This window comes from Macaca thibetana, chromosome 11 (genome assembly GCF_024542745.1).
Source record: "Macaca thibetana thibetana isolate TM-01 chromosome 11, ASM2454274v1, whole genome shotgun sequence".
In the NCBI taxonomy this organism is placed as follows: Eukaryota; Metazoa; Chordata; class Mammalia; order Primates; family Cercopithecidae; genus Macaca; species Macaca thibetana.
This window is the reverse complement of record NC_065588.1, coordinates 7,021,940-7,035,375: the sequence shown is the minus strand read 5'-3', so window position 1 is coordinate 7,035,375 and position 13,436 is coordinate 7,021,940. Positions and strand designations below refer to the sequence as shown.

The window sequence follows — 13,436 nt, the reverse complement described above, 5'->3', positions numbered from 1 at the left end:
CTGGAGTGCAATGATGTGATCTTGGCTCACTGAAACCTCTGCCTCCCAGGTTCAAGCGATTCTCCTGCCTCAGATTCCCGAGTAGCTGGGATTACAGGTGTTCCCCACCATGCTCAGCTAATTTTTGTATTTTTAGTAGAGATGGGGTTTCACCATGTTGGCCAGGCTGGTCTCAAACTCCTGACCTCAGGTGATTGCCCACCTCGGCCTCCCAAAGTGCTGGGATTACAGCTGTGAACCACCACGCCCGGCCCAGGCCTTCTTTTTCTTTTCTTTTTTTTTTTTGAGACGGAGTCTCGCTCTGTCACCCAGGCTGGAGTGCAGTGGCCGGATCTCAGCTCACTGCAAGCTCTGCCTCCCGGGTTCACGCCATTCTCCTGCCTCAGCCTCCCGAGTAGCTGGGACTACAGGTGCCCGCCACCTCGCCCGGCTAGTTTTTTGTATTTTTTTAGTAGAGATGGGGTTTCACTGTGTTAGCCAGGATGGTCTCGATCTCCTGACCTCGTGATCCGCCCGTCTCAGCCTCCCAAAGTGCTGGGATTACAGGCTTGAGCCACCGCGCCGGACTTTTTTCTTTAGAAATAGGGTCTTGGTCTGTTACTCAAGCTGGAGTGCAGTGGTGTGATCACAGCTCACTGCAGCCTTGACATCCCAAGCTCAACCAATCCTCCTACCTCAGCCTCCCAAGTAGCTGGGACTACAAGCACACGCCACCATGCCTGGGTAATTTGTGTGTGTGTATGTCTGTGTGTATGTCTGTGTGTGTCTGTGTGTGTGTGTGTTTTGTAGAGACGAGGTTTTGCCATGTTGCCCAGGCTGCTCTTGAGTTCCTGGGCTCAAGCTATTTGTCTGCTTCAGCCTCCTAAAGTGCTGGGACTACAGGCATGAGCCACCACACCCAGCCCACCTTATTGTTTCTAATAATAGAATAGACTATTGGATAGAGAGAAGTAGAAAAACTCAATAAATTCTAAAATGTTACTTTAAGTTCTTAAAATAGATAGAAAATGCATCTGTATATATATGGTATATATCTGGCATATGATTCAATGAAGGTAGAAGAATCTTGAAAGTTTAGGAAGCTGAAGATGGTAAGTGTATGGAGTAAGGAGGTAGGGATGGAGAGGAAGACTCAACAAGACTCAGCAACTGAATGGACACAGGACATGGAGAAGATGAATATATCCAACTAGTTAGTGGTAATGGAACATTGTATTAGTCTGTTTTCACACTCTTATAATGAACTGCCCGAGACTGGGTAATTTATAAAGAAAAGAGGTTTAATTGATTCACAGTTCTGCCTGGCTGAGGAGGCCTCAGGAACTTTGCAATCATGGCAGAAGGGGAAGCAGGCATATCTTACATGGTGGCAGGTGACACAGAGTGTGAAGGAGGAACTGTCAAACATAAAACCATCAGATCTCATGAGAACTCACTCACTATCACAAGAACAACATGGGGGAAACCACACCCATGATTCAATCACCTCCCACCAGGTCCCTCCCTAGATGTGGGGATTACAGGGACTACAATTTGAGATCAAATTTGGGTGGGGACACAGAGCCAAACATCCTCATAGAGATGTCCATTAGGCCACTGGAGACAGGGAGCTAGAGCTGAGTTTCACAGTTGGCTGATCCTTCAGCTCTACCATGTCTTCCAGGACTGCAGTCCACAGTGCCGACTTCTCTAACTGAGTCTTCTCAGTGTCATGTGGTGGCTGCACATAGCTATCAGAGACTGAAGTGGGACCACTGACAGTCCTTTCTTACTGCTGTCTCATAAGAGCAAGGAACCATCCACTTTCCAGAAGCCTCTTGATTTATTTTTATGTGAGATAATAACTGTCCATATGAATTGTCCTTTAATACCATTTCTTCAGAATTTTTGTGACTCAATGGAAAGGTTTTTTGTTTTTTTTTTTTTTTTTGAGACAGAGTCTTGCTCTGTCACCCAGGCTAGAGTACAGCAGAGCAATCTCGGCTTACTGCAAACCTCCGCCTCCTGAGTTCAAGTGATTTTTCTGCCTCAACCTTCCAAGTAGCTGGGATTACAGGCGTTCACCACCACACCCAGCTAATTTTTTGTATTTTTTGTAGAGATGGGGTTTCACCATGTTGGTCAGGCTGGTCTTGAACCCCTGGCCTCAGGTGAACTGCTTGCTTTGGCCTCCCAAAGTGCTGGGATTACAGGCGTGAGCCACCGTGCCTGGCCAAGTATCTTGACACACCGCTCCTTGCAAATCACTGATACTCAAAAGGCTTTCTTTGTATATTTACTAGCCATAGAGTTTGCAAAACAAGATGTATGTTTGTTTGTGTGCGTATGTGTGTGTGTCCCATTTTTCACATTCAAATTATTATTTTTGAGATGGAGTCTCACTCTGATGCCCAGGCTGGAGTGCGGTGGCACGATCTCGGCTCACTGCAAACTCTGCCTCCCAGTTCAAGCGATTCTTGTGCCTCAGCCTCCCAAGTAGCCGAGATTACAGGGGATCGCCACCTTGCCCACCTAATTTTTGTATTTTTAGTAGAGATGGGGTTTCACCAGGTTGGCCAGACTGGTCTCAAACTCCTGACATCAAGTGATCCACCCACCTTGGCCTCCCAAAGTGTTGGGATTACAGGCTTGAGCCACCACGCGGCCACATTCAAATTATACTCTCAAGATTTTGGTGGGGTGCGGTGGCTCATGCCTGTAATCCCAACACTTTGGGCTGCCGAGGCAGGTGGATCACCAGAGGTCAGGAGTTTGAGACCAGACTAGCCAACATGGAGAAACCCCACCTCTACTAAAAATACAAAAATTAGTGGGGTGTGGTTGTGTGAGCCTAAAATCCCAGCTACTCGGGAAGTGAGGCAGAAGAATCGCTTGAATCCAGGAGGCACAGCTTCCAGTGAGGTGAGACTGCACCACTGACCTCCAGCCTGGGGGCAACAGAGCAAGAATCTGTCTCAAAAAAAAAAAAAAACTAACAAAAACAACAACAACAAAAAAACAAGATTTTAAGTAGTATCTGTAGTTGTGATGTGCTGGTAAATGTTTAATAAGAGGCTCTCCAGAGAGAACAAAAAGCCCTTGATTAAGCATTTGCTTATTTCTCTAGTGTAAATACTCCCGCCATGGCTGATTTCAAGCTGCAGCTCCCTGAACATGGAGTTGGGAACGTGGAGCTGGGAAGAGGTGTACATGCAGAACATAGACCCCAGGGCTGCTGGTGCACAGACTGTATGAGCAGGAGAATGAGGCAGGAAATCGCAGGAGGCGGAAGTTGCGGTGAGCCAAGATCAGGCCACTGCACTCTAGCCTGGGAGTCAAAAATAATAATTTGAATGTGAAAAATGGGACACACACACGTTTTTTTGAGGCTCTGTCTCAAAAAAAAAAAAAAAAAAAAAAAAAAAAAAAAAAAAGGCTATATGAGGACTCAGTGAGAAGACAGCCGTCTGCAAGCCCAGGAGAGAGACCTCAGAAGAAACCAGACCTGCTGCTGACACCTTGATCTTGAACGTCTTCCCTCCTGGGGAGCGATTCCCTGTAATCCCAGCACTTTGGGAGGGGCCGAGGAGGGGGGATCACGTGAGGTCAGGAGTTCGAGACCAGCCTGGCCAACATGGTGAAACCCCATGTCTACCAAAAATACAAAATGAGCCAGGCATGGTGGTGCATGTGCCTGTAGTCCCAGTTACTCAGGAAGCTGAGGCAGGAGAATCGCTTGAACTCAGGAGGCAGAGGTTGCAGTGAGCCGAGATGGTACTCCAGCCTGGGTTCCAAGAGCAAAACTCCATCTCCAAAAAAGAAAGAAAGAAAGAAATTTCTGTAGTTTAAGCCACTAAGTTTGTGGTATTTTCTTACAGCAGTCTTCACAAAAAACGTAGTAAAATAATTATAGAGTGATGAGTTTTAAGTACGGTGTACCTCTGTTTTTAACTGTTTTTAATATAATTAAATTAAAAGCTCATACAATTTTAGGAGCAACAGAGCAAAACTCTGTCTCAAAAAAAAAAAAAAAAAATGCTGTGTTTAACCGGTTCAGGGAATTAATGAAAACTTAACAATCAGCTTTCACAAGCCTGTACAAGCCAGCTCCAGCACACTACTGCACATTCTAATGAGTTCCAATTTTATTTATTTATTTATTTATTTTTTGAGACAGAGTTTTGCTCTGTTGCCCAGGCTGGAGTGCAGTGGCGAGATCTCAGCTCACTGCAACCTCCACCTCCTGGGTTCAAGCGATTCTCCTGCCTCAGCCTCCCGAGCAGCTGGGACTACAGGCACGCACCACCATGCCCACTAATTTTTTTGTATTTTTAGTAGAGACAGGGTTTCACCGTGTTAGCCAGGATGGTCTCGATCTCCTGACCTCATGATCCGCCTGCCTCAGCCTCCCAAAGTGCTGGGATTATAGGCGTGAGCCACCGCGCCCGGGTTGTTTTTGTATTTTTAGTAGAGACAGGGTTTTGCCATGTTGGCCAGGCTGATCTCAAACTCCTATCCTCAGGTGATCTGCCCGTCTTGGCCTCCCAAAGTGCCGGGATTACAGGTGTGAGCCGCCACACCCACCCATGAATCCCAAATTTCTTTTTTTTTTTTTTTTTTTTTTTTTTGAGACGGAGTCTCGCTCTGTCGCCCAGGCTGGAGTGCAGTGGCCAGATCTCAGCTCACTGCAAGCTCCACCTCCCGGGTTCCCGCCATTCTCCTGCCTCAGCCTCCCAAGTAGCTGGGACTACAGGCGCCGCCACCACGCCCGGCTAATTTTTTGGGTTTTTTTTGTTGTTGTTTTTTGTTTTTTGTGTTTTTTTTTTTGTTTTTTTTTTTTTGAGACGGAGTCTCGCTCTGTCGCCGGGACTGGAGCGCAGTGGCCAGATCTCAGCTTACTGCAAGCTCCGCCTCCCGGGTTTACGCCATTCTCCTGCCTCAGCCTCCTGTGTAGCTGGGACTACAGGCACCCGCCACCTCGCCCGGCTAGTTTTTTGTATTTTTAGTAGAGACGGGGTTTCACCGTGTTAGCCAGGATGGTCTCGATCTCCTGACCTCGTGATCCGCCCGTCTCGGCCTCCCAAAGTGCTGGGATTACAGGCTTGAGCCACTGCGCCCGGCCGAATCCCAAATTTCTATCTCGAACCGAGAACTTTTTTCTGAGCCCCAGGCTCATACATCTAACCTTCCACTTCACTTCTCCATTTACCTGAGGCACGGACATCTCAACTCAACATGTCCAAAACCAAGTTCTCGATCTTTTCCTCTAACTCTGCTTTTCTTTCTTTATTTTTTATTTTATTTATTTATTTGTTTTTGAGATGGAGTCTCGCTCTGGTGACCGAGGCTGGAGTGCAGTGGCCTGATCTCGGCTTACTGCAACCTCCACCTCCCGGGTTCAAGTGATTCTCCTGCCTCAGCCTCCTGAGTAGCTAGGACTACAGGTGCCCACCACCACACCTGGCTAATTTTTATATTTTTAGTAGAGACGGGGTTTCACTATGTTGGCCAGGCTGGTCTTGAACTCCTGACCTCAGGTGATCTGCCCACCTCGGCCTCCCGAAGTGCTGGGATTACAGGCATAAGCCACCGCACCCAGCCTGCTTTTCTTTAGTGTTACCTATATCACTTTCAGATGCTCAAATCAAAATCCTTGGGTCATCCTTGCAGAACTGCCAAATAGAACTTTTTCTTTTTCTTTTTCTTTTTTTTTTTTGAGACGGAGTCTCGCTCTGTCGCCCAGGCTGGAGTGCAGTGGCGCGATCTCGGCTCACTGCAAGCTCCGCCTCCCGGGTTCACGCCATTCTCCTGCCTCAGCCTCCCGAGTAGCTGGGACTACAGGCGCCCACAACCGCGCCCGGCTAATTTTTTGTATTTTTAGTAGAGACGGGGTTTCACCGTGGTCTCGATCTCCTGACCTTGTGATCCGCCCGCCTCGGCCTCCCAAAGTGCTGGGATTACAGGCGCGAGCCACCGCGCCCGGCCTTATTTTTCTTTTTCTTTTTTTCTTTCTTTCTTTTTTCTTTTTTTTTTTTTTTTTTTTTTTTTTTTTTTTTTTTTTTTTTTTTTTTGCAACAGGGTCTCACTCTGTTGCTCAGGCTGGAGTGCAGAGGCATAATCATGGCTCACTGCAGACTTGACCTCCTGGGCTCAAGTGATCCTCCTGCCTGAGCCTCCCAAGTAGCCAGGACTACAGGTGTGCACCAACACACCTGGCTAGTTTTTTTGTAGAGGTGAGGTCTCCGTATGTTACCCAGGCTGGTCTCAATCTCCTGTCCTCAGGGGATCTGACCGCCTTGGCCTCCCAAAGTGCTAGGATTACAGGCATGAGCAACCCGCACTTGGCCTCCAATAGATCTTGAGTTCTTGAGTTTCACTCTGCACCCTACTACCTGGCATAGTGTCTAGCACACAGTAAATGGTCTATAAATACTTTTTTTTCTTTTTGAGATAGGGTCTCACTCTGTCACCCAGGCTCAACTGTAACAGTGAGATCACAGTTCACTGAAGCCTGGACCTCTCAGGCTCAAGCAGTCCTCCCACCTCAACCTCCAGGGTAGCTGGTATTACAGGAGTGAGCCACTATGCCTGGCCTAAATGTGCTTTTTTATAAAAGGTAATCAAGAACACCCTCCCTCAATTTGGATTTGGCCTTATAGATAAAATCCCCTTACCTCCCTCCACTTTGAGAATCACTGCTAAGTAGTGAACAAGTGACAAGCCTCGAAGATACCCTGTTAGGATTAACTAGAAAGAAATAGAGGCTCGGAAGGATGTCAAAAGGAAAACTAGGGCCAGGAGCGGTGGCTCACGCCTGTAATCCTAGCACTTTGGGAAGCTGAGGCGGGCGGATCACCCGTCAGGAGTTCAAGACCAACCTGACCAACATGGTGAAATACTGTCTCTACTAAAAATACAAAATGAGCTGGACGTGGTGGTGTATGTCTGTAATATCCCAGCTACTCGGGAGGCTGAGGCAAGAGAATCGCTTGAACCAGGGAGGTGGAAGTTGCAGTGAGCCAAGATCACGCCACTGCACTCTAGCCTGGGCATCCAAATAAGACTGTCTCAAAAAAAAAAAAAAAAAAAAAAAGGGAAAACCAGGAAAAATTTGGATATTTAAAAAAATAGCAAGGATAGACAAAAGAGCATTTACCTTTGTAATAGGTGTGCTACTTTACGCTGCAGTTTCTTTCTCATCTTTTTGAAACGGTCTTGCTATGTCATCCATCCTCCTAGAGTATTCACAGGCGCGATCATGGCTCACTGCAGCCTCGACCTCCAGGGCTCAAGCAATCCTCCCGCCTTAGCCTCCTGAGTAGCTGGGACCACAGGCATGAGCCATCGCGCCGGCTACCATACAGTTTCTAACACAACCTGGGTGTCTCCCACTTCTGACCTCCCTCCTCGGGGAGAACAAAATGATTCTCTCCCAGTGGAGAGTCCCTAGACATACCACCAAGATAGAAGAAAGAGGGATGGGGAAGGAAACATTTTGAGGGCTGATGCAATGGAACCCTTTAAAACGTAAAGAACTTTAGTAGGTAAGCCTCAATTAGGAAATTTCCCACAAGCACTCGGTCCATTCCACGCTCTTCTGGAACCCGGGCTAGAGTCGCCCTGAGCTGCCCGTTTAGCAGCCCTCGCCACCAAGCACGGACTTTCAGCCTCTGGTCCTAGTTTCCGCCCTGGGGTCTTTGTTCCTGGCCAGAATATTCCACGCGTGAACGTCAGCGCCGGGGCCGAGGAAGAGATTGGCGGGGACGGGAGCTGCAGTTCAGGAGAAAGCCCTATGGCAGGCTCCACTTTCTGTAGTGACTAAGGCGTGAACTACTGGGAGGAGGTCCCGCGACGCGTGCGGCCGCCGTGGGGCGCGCGCGAGGCAGTCAGACCGCCCGCCTGCTTCGCGCCAGCTCACTTGACCGCCGGCCCGGGGTGAGTCAGCGTCTGCCCAGCCCCCTGCCGCGAGCTTTGCCGTGGTTACACAACTAGCACCTGGGCGGCTGCGCGCGGCGGGGCAATGGCGCTGGGCGGGGAGGGGCGGGGCGTTGATGCGAGGCAGGACGGAGCTTTGGCGCTGGGCCGGGCGGCGACCGAGAATCCCGGTTTTAAAAATTTTTTGCTGTGTCATTTGCCATTTCCTCTGCACTAGTGGGCCGGGGGAGGCTCTTCGCAGTTGACTCTTGACTTTGCCATTTTCCAGTTCTGTAGTCTCGGACAAGGCGTTTAACTTCTCTAAGCCTCAGTTTACTAATCTAAAAATTGGGTTATCTTTGTTGTGAGGATTAAAGGAAATGTGGAGTTTCATCGCAGACTCATTTAACAATGCTCAGATTAAATAGAGCAGAGTGGGGCCAGGCTCCACTCCGTGCGAGTGTGAGATGGGAGACTGTGTTCTCTTGGTCCCAGTTCTGGGCCCTTCAGTGTGTATCTTGTGAAACTGACAGCGATTCTACTGTTTTGTGTCTTAAACTAGGTTGTAGTGTTTTAAGATACTTCCTTTCTGTATAACTTGATCCATCTGAAAGGCCATCAAGCACTTCGGTAGGCACTCAACCGAAGAAACAATTCCCTTCCGTGGTAGCATACAACTCTATCTCCAAAGTGGAAAAAAAAAATACGGCCTCAGTCTATACATTCAAGATTCAAAAAATTTGTGAAGCGAGGTCAACAGATGCTCCTACAACTGCTAAAGTGACAACGAAGATATGTGATTAATGAAAATGGCAGGCCGGGTGCGGTGGCTCATGCCTGGAATCCCAGCACTTCGGGAGGCCGAGGTGCGTGGATCACCTGAGGTCGGGAGTTCGAGACCATCCTGGCTAACAGGGTGAAAACCCGTCTACTAAAAATGCAAAACTTAGCCGGGCGTGGTGACACACGCCTGTAAACCCAGCTACTCAGGAGGCTGAGGCAGGAGAATCACTTGAACCCGGGAGGTGGAGGTTGCAGTGAGCCGAGATTGTGCCATTGCACTCCAGCTTGGGCAACAAAAGCAAAACTCCATCTCAAAAAAAAAAAAGAAAGAAAGAAAATGGAAAGGTCACTAAGCTTATTACTTACCAGAAATATGTGTCCAGGCCAGGTGCAGGCCAGGTGCGGTGGCTAATGCCTATAATCCCAGCCCTTTGGGAGGGCAGGACCAGAAGCTAATCCTCTTGAGGCCAGGAGTTGTAGGCTGCAGTGAGATATGATTGCAACACTGCACTCCAATAGAGCAAGACCCTGCCTCTATATATTAAAAAGAAAGAAAACAAAAAAGAAATACGTGCCTTACAATGGCAAGATGTGGCAAAAAAAAGGGAAGAAAAAGCTCTTCATATCAAGTCATAGTTCAAGCCTCCTACTAGAGAAGTCAGCCTTTGGATGGAAATATTTCAAAACCAGTCAAGGATAGCATAATGATTTTAGAAGCCATTTAAACCTCAAAAAACAAACTATTGGTGAAACTATAGAGGAACAGACAGCACAACCCACTCAGAACTATTAGAAAGGTTTATTGGCATAGGCCGGGGATGGTGGCTCATGCCTGTAATCCCAGCACTTTGGGAGACCAAGGTGGGCGGATCATGAGGTCAGGAGTTCGAGACCAGCCTGGCCAACATGGTGAAACCCCATCTCTAGTAATAGTACAAAAATTAGCCCTGCATGGTGGCGGGCACCTCTAATCCCAGCTACTCGGAGGCTGAGACAGGAGAATTGCTTGAACCCAGGAGGCAGAGGTTGCAGTGAGTCAAGATTGCACTACTGCACTCCAGCCTGGGCAACAGAGCAAGACTACGTCTCAAAAAAAAAAAAAAAAAATTATTATTCCAGAATACCATGAGGTTGGTAGTTGGTATCTTCTGGGGAAAGATGCCCAACTGCATTTAATATTTCCAAACTAGAAACACAAGGCCCTGGTTTGAAAGCAACTAATGATCTTCTGAATGCCATTTCCCTCAACCCTTTGCCCTTGCCCCCAAGTGCAGTGACAGTGTAGTTCTACAGGGTTGTCATTCTACAAATCCTGGTGCCCTTTAAAAAAAAAGAAAGAAAGAAAAAAGGTGGTACGGTGGCTTACACCTGTAACCCAGCCTTTGAGACTGAGGTGGGCAGACCACTTGAGGTCAGGAGTTCAAGACCAGCCTGGCCAACACAGTGAAACCCCATCTCTATTAAAAATACAAAAATTAGCCAGGCATAGTGGCACATCCCTGTAATCCCAGCTACTTGGGAGGCTGAGACAGAATTGCTTGAACCTGGGAGGGAGAGTTTTCAGTGAAGAGAGATCGGGCCACATTACTCCAGCCTGAGCGAGACTCTCTCAAAAACAACAAACGAACAAACAAACAAAAAAAACCTGCCTGTGCTCTAGCAACCAAATGCAAAGTCCTGGGTGACTGTAGTACTTTCCCTGATTCAGTTTCAAATATCTTCATTCTAGAAGTCAAGCAGGACCTCAAAGAGAAAAAATTTGGCTTTGTGCTACAGGACACAACAATACCACCCTGATGTACCACACACTTTATGAATGTGCTCATAAAGGCATTGAATAAAGTTTTCCTGTCCCAACATTACTCCATCCTTCACTCTGCTGATCTAAGCATGATTTGCTGTTTCAAAACCACATACATTAGACTGAGATTCTCCCTTGACTCCCAGAGTCATGGATGCTGACCCTAATCTTAATGTAGTAAAGATCTGGAAGTCCTTCAATATTGCTAGTTGCATCATTTCTATTTAAACAGGCAATGGGAGGCCAGGCGTGGTGGCTCGTGCTTGTAATCCCAGCATTTTGGGAGGCTGCAGATCCCTTGAGTCCAAGAGTTCAAGGCCAGCCTGGGGAACATGGCAAAACTTCATCTCTAAACGTTAGCTGAACGTGGTGGTGCGCACCTGTAGTCCCAGCTACTCAGGAGGTGGAAGCAAAAAGATCACCTGTGCCTGGGGAAGCTGAGGCTGCAGTGAGCCATGATCACGCTATTACACTCCGGCCTAGGTGATACAGCAAGACCCTGTCTCAATAAATAAATAAATAAATAAACAAACAAACAGGTAATGGAAGTAATGAAGCCTGACAGTCAATGCATGTGGAAAGAACGTGTTCAGGATTTTAAGGGTTTCTTTCTTTCTTGTTTTTGTTTTGTTTTTTGAGACAGAGTCTTGCTCTGTCACCCAGACTGGAGTGCAGTGGTATGATCTCAGCTCACTGCAACCTCCGCCTCCCAGGTTCAAGCAATTCTGCCTCAGCTTCCCAAGTAGCTGGGATTACAGGCGTGTGCCACCTTGCCTGGCTAATTTTTGTATTATTAGTAGAGACAGGGTTTCACCGTGTCTGCCAGGCTGGTCTTGAACTCCTGACCTCAACTGATCCACCCATCTCTCGGCCTCCCAAAGTGCTGGGATTACAGGCGTGAACCACCATGCCCAGCCAAGGGTTTCTATTGACAAATAAGTGAAACTCATTGTGCAAGTTGCCTAGCAAGTGGATCATGATGGCTTTGTTTACACATCATTGAGGAAGAAAGTAAATAACTTCTTGGCCTGGCCAGGTATGGTGGCTCATGCCAGTAATCCCAGCACTCTGAGGGGCTGAAACCAAGGATCCCTTGATCATAGCTCAAGGTGACAGTGAGCTATTTCGCTACTGCACTCCAGCCTGTCTGACAGAGTAAGACCCAGTATCTAAAAAATAAGGAAATAATCATAAAAATAAAGAAGTTTTTGAGAGCCACGGAGAAACACTAATAAAAAATCTTAAGGCACTGATAAAATCACCCTAAGAAAAAAAGGAAAAGACCAATCTAAAGCTTCATAAATTTACTGAAGTTTTTCATGCTGCAAAATCTGAATGGTTTTTTTTTGGGGGGGGGTTGTTTTTGTTTTTGTTTTTGTTTTTTTTGCATTACTGCTGATATATTACAGGTCCTCAACAGGACTTTATTTATTTATGCATTTATTTTGGAGACGGAGTCGTGCTCTGTTGCCCAGGCTGGAGTGCAGTGGCACAATCTTGGCTCACTGCAACCTCTGCCTCCCAGGGTCAAGCAATTCTCCTGCCTCAGCCTCCCTTGTAGCCAGGACTACAGGCACATGCTGCCATGCCTGGCTAATTTTTTGTACCTTTAAAATAGAGATAGGGTTTCACCATGATGCCCAGGCTGGTTTGGAACTCCTGAGCTCAGGCAATCCACCCACCTCCACCTCCCAAAGTGCTAGAATTACAGGCGTGAGCCACCGCACCCGGCTATTTTTTTTCTTTTCTTTTCTTTTCTTCTTTTTTTAACTTTAGGCTTTAGATTTATTTAGGGCTGTTTGCATATGCTTATAGAATATTTAATTTACTCTAAAAGATGACAAGACAGCTCCCCCTCAGTGAGACCCCAGCCTAAATGTATTTGCTTTATTTATATAGCAAGAGGATAACATTAAACATGGAAGCTTTCAATTTGTGGCACTGAATGATGATCTACACAGGGCATCCTTCAAAGGCTACAATTAAGGATCCACCGGCCAGATATGGTGGCTCACGCCTGTAATCCCAGCACTTTGGGAGGCCAAGGAGGGCAAATCACAAGGTCAGGAGTTCGAGACCAGCCTGATAAACAAGATGAAACCCTGTCTCTACTAAGAATACAAAAATTAGCCGGGCATGGTGGCACACACCTATAATCCCAGCTACTCGGGAGGCTGAGGCAGGAGAATCGCTTGAACCCAGGAGGCAGAGGTTGCCGTGAGCCGAGATCCTGTCATTGCACTCCAGCCTGGGCAACAGATCAAGGCTCCGTCAAAAAAAAAAAGGATCCACCCAACTTTTCAGCAATACAAGCCCGACTGAGATCTTCTGGTCCATTTGCTTGACATTCATGTTTTATGCCTTGAAATTTCTTTTTAATTGCATCCTTGGAGCTTGCATAGATCATTTTACTTTTCAGAGGTGCTAGTTCTGGTGCCCACAAAAAAACATCAATTCTTCTGGATTATTTTGTTTCAAAGCTTGCATCGTACAAAGCATAGGGACAATCTTTTTCAGGAAGCATTCCAACAAAATGCTTGAAAGGCTCAGTTATGGTTACACCAACATCTCCAACCAAGATCTCTTTGCCTTCTACAATGATGCATTTTTTGTCTGCACTGAGACAAAAAAATGACAGTCTTCTTTCTTTTCTTGATTTCTTCTGGTGTTGAGCATTTACAAAGTCTCATGTCATAAAAAATGTGACATACTTCATCAGCATCTTGCACTCCTGAGGCATGTTGTTCACAGTTCTGCTCTTCTGAGCTTCCAGTCTTTACATTCAATTTCTTACCTCACATCTCCAGTTGTATGTCTCAGAGGCATCTGATGCACAACAGTTCATCTTCCGACCACAGGTCATGGTCGCAGGGACGCAGGGGAGGGAGCAAGTCTGGGGAGCATCCTTCTCATGGCTGAGGGACCGAGAGACCCAGCGTGGAGCTGACACAGCAGCTTG

General features: G+C 47.1%; 1 protein-coding gene and 1 pseudogene across 1 annotated transcript in view; one reads left to right on the top strand and one right to left on the bottom strand.

The window, feature by feature from the left end:
* PIANP (PILR alpha associated neural protein) overlaps nt 1-13,436 on the top strand; it is a 259,612-nt gene that overhangs the window by 43,107 nt on the left and 203,069 nt on the right. The gene's annotated exons all lie outside the window — the stretch shown is intronic.
* On the bottom strand, nt 7,960-13,340 carry LOC126930484 (destrin-like; annotated as a pseudogene).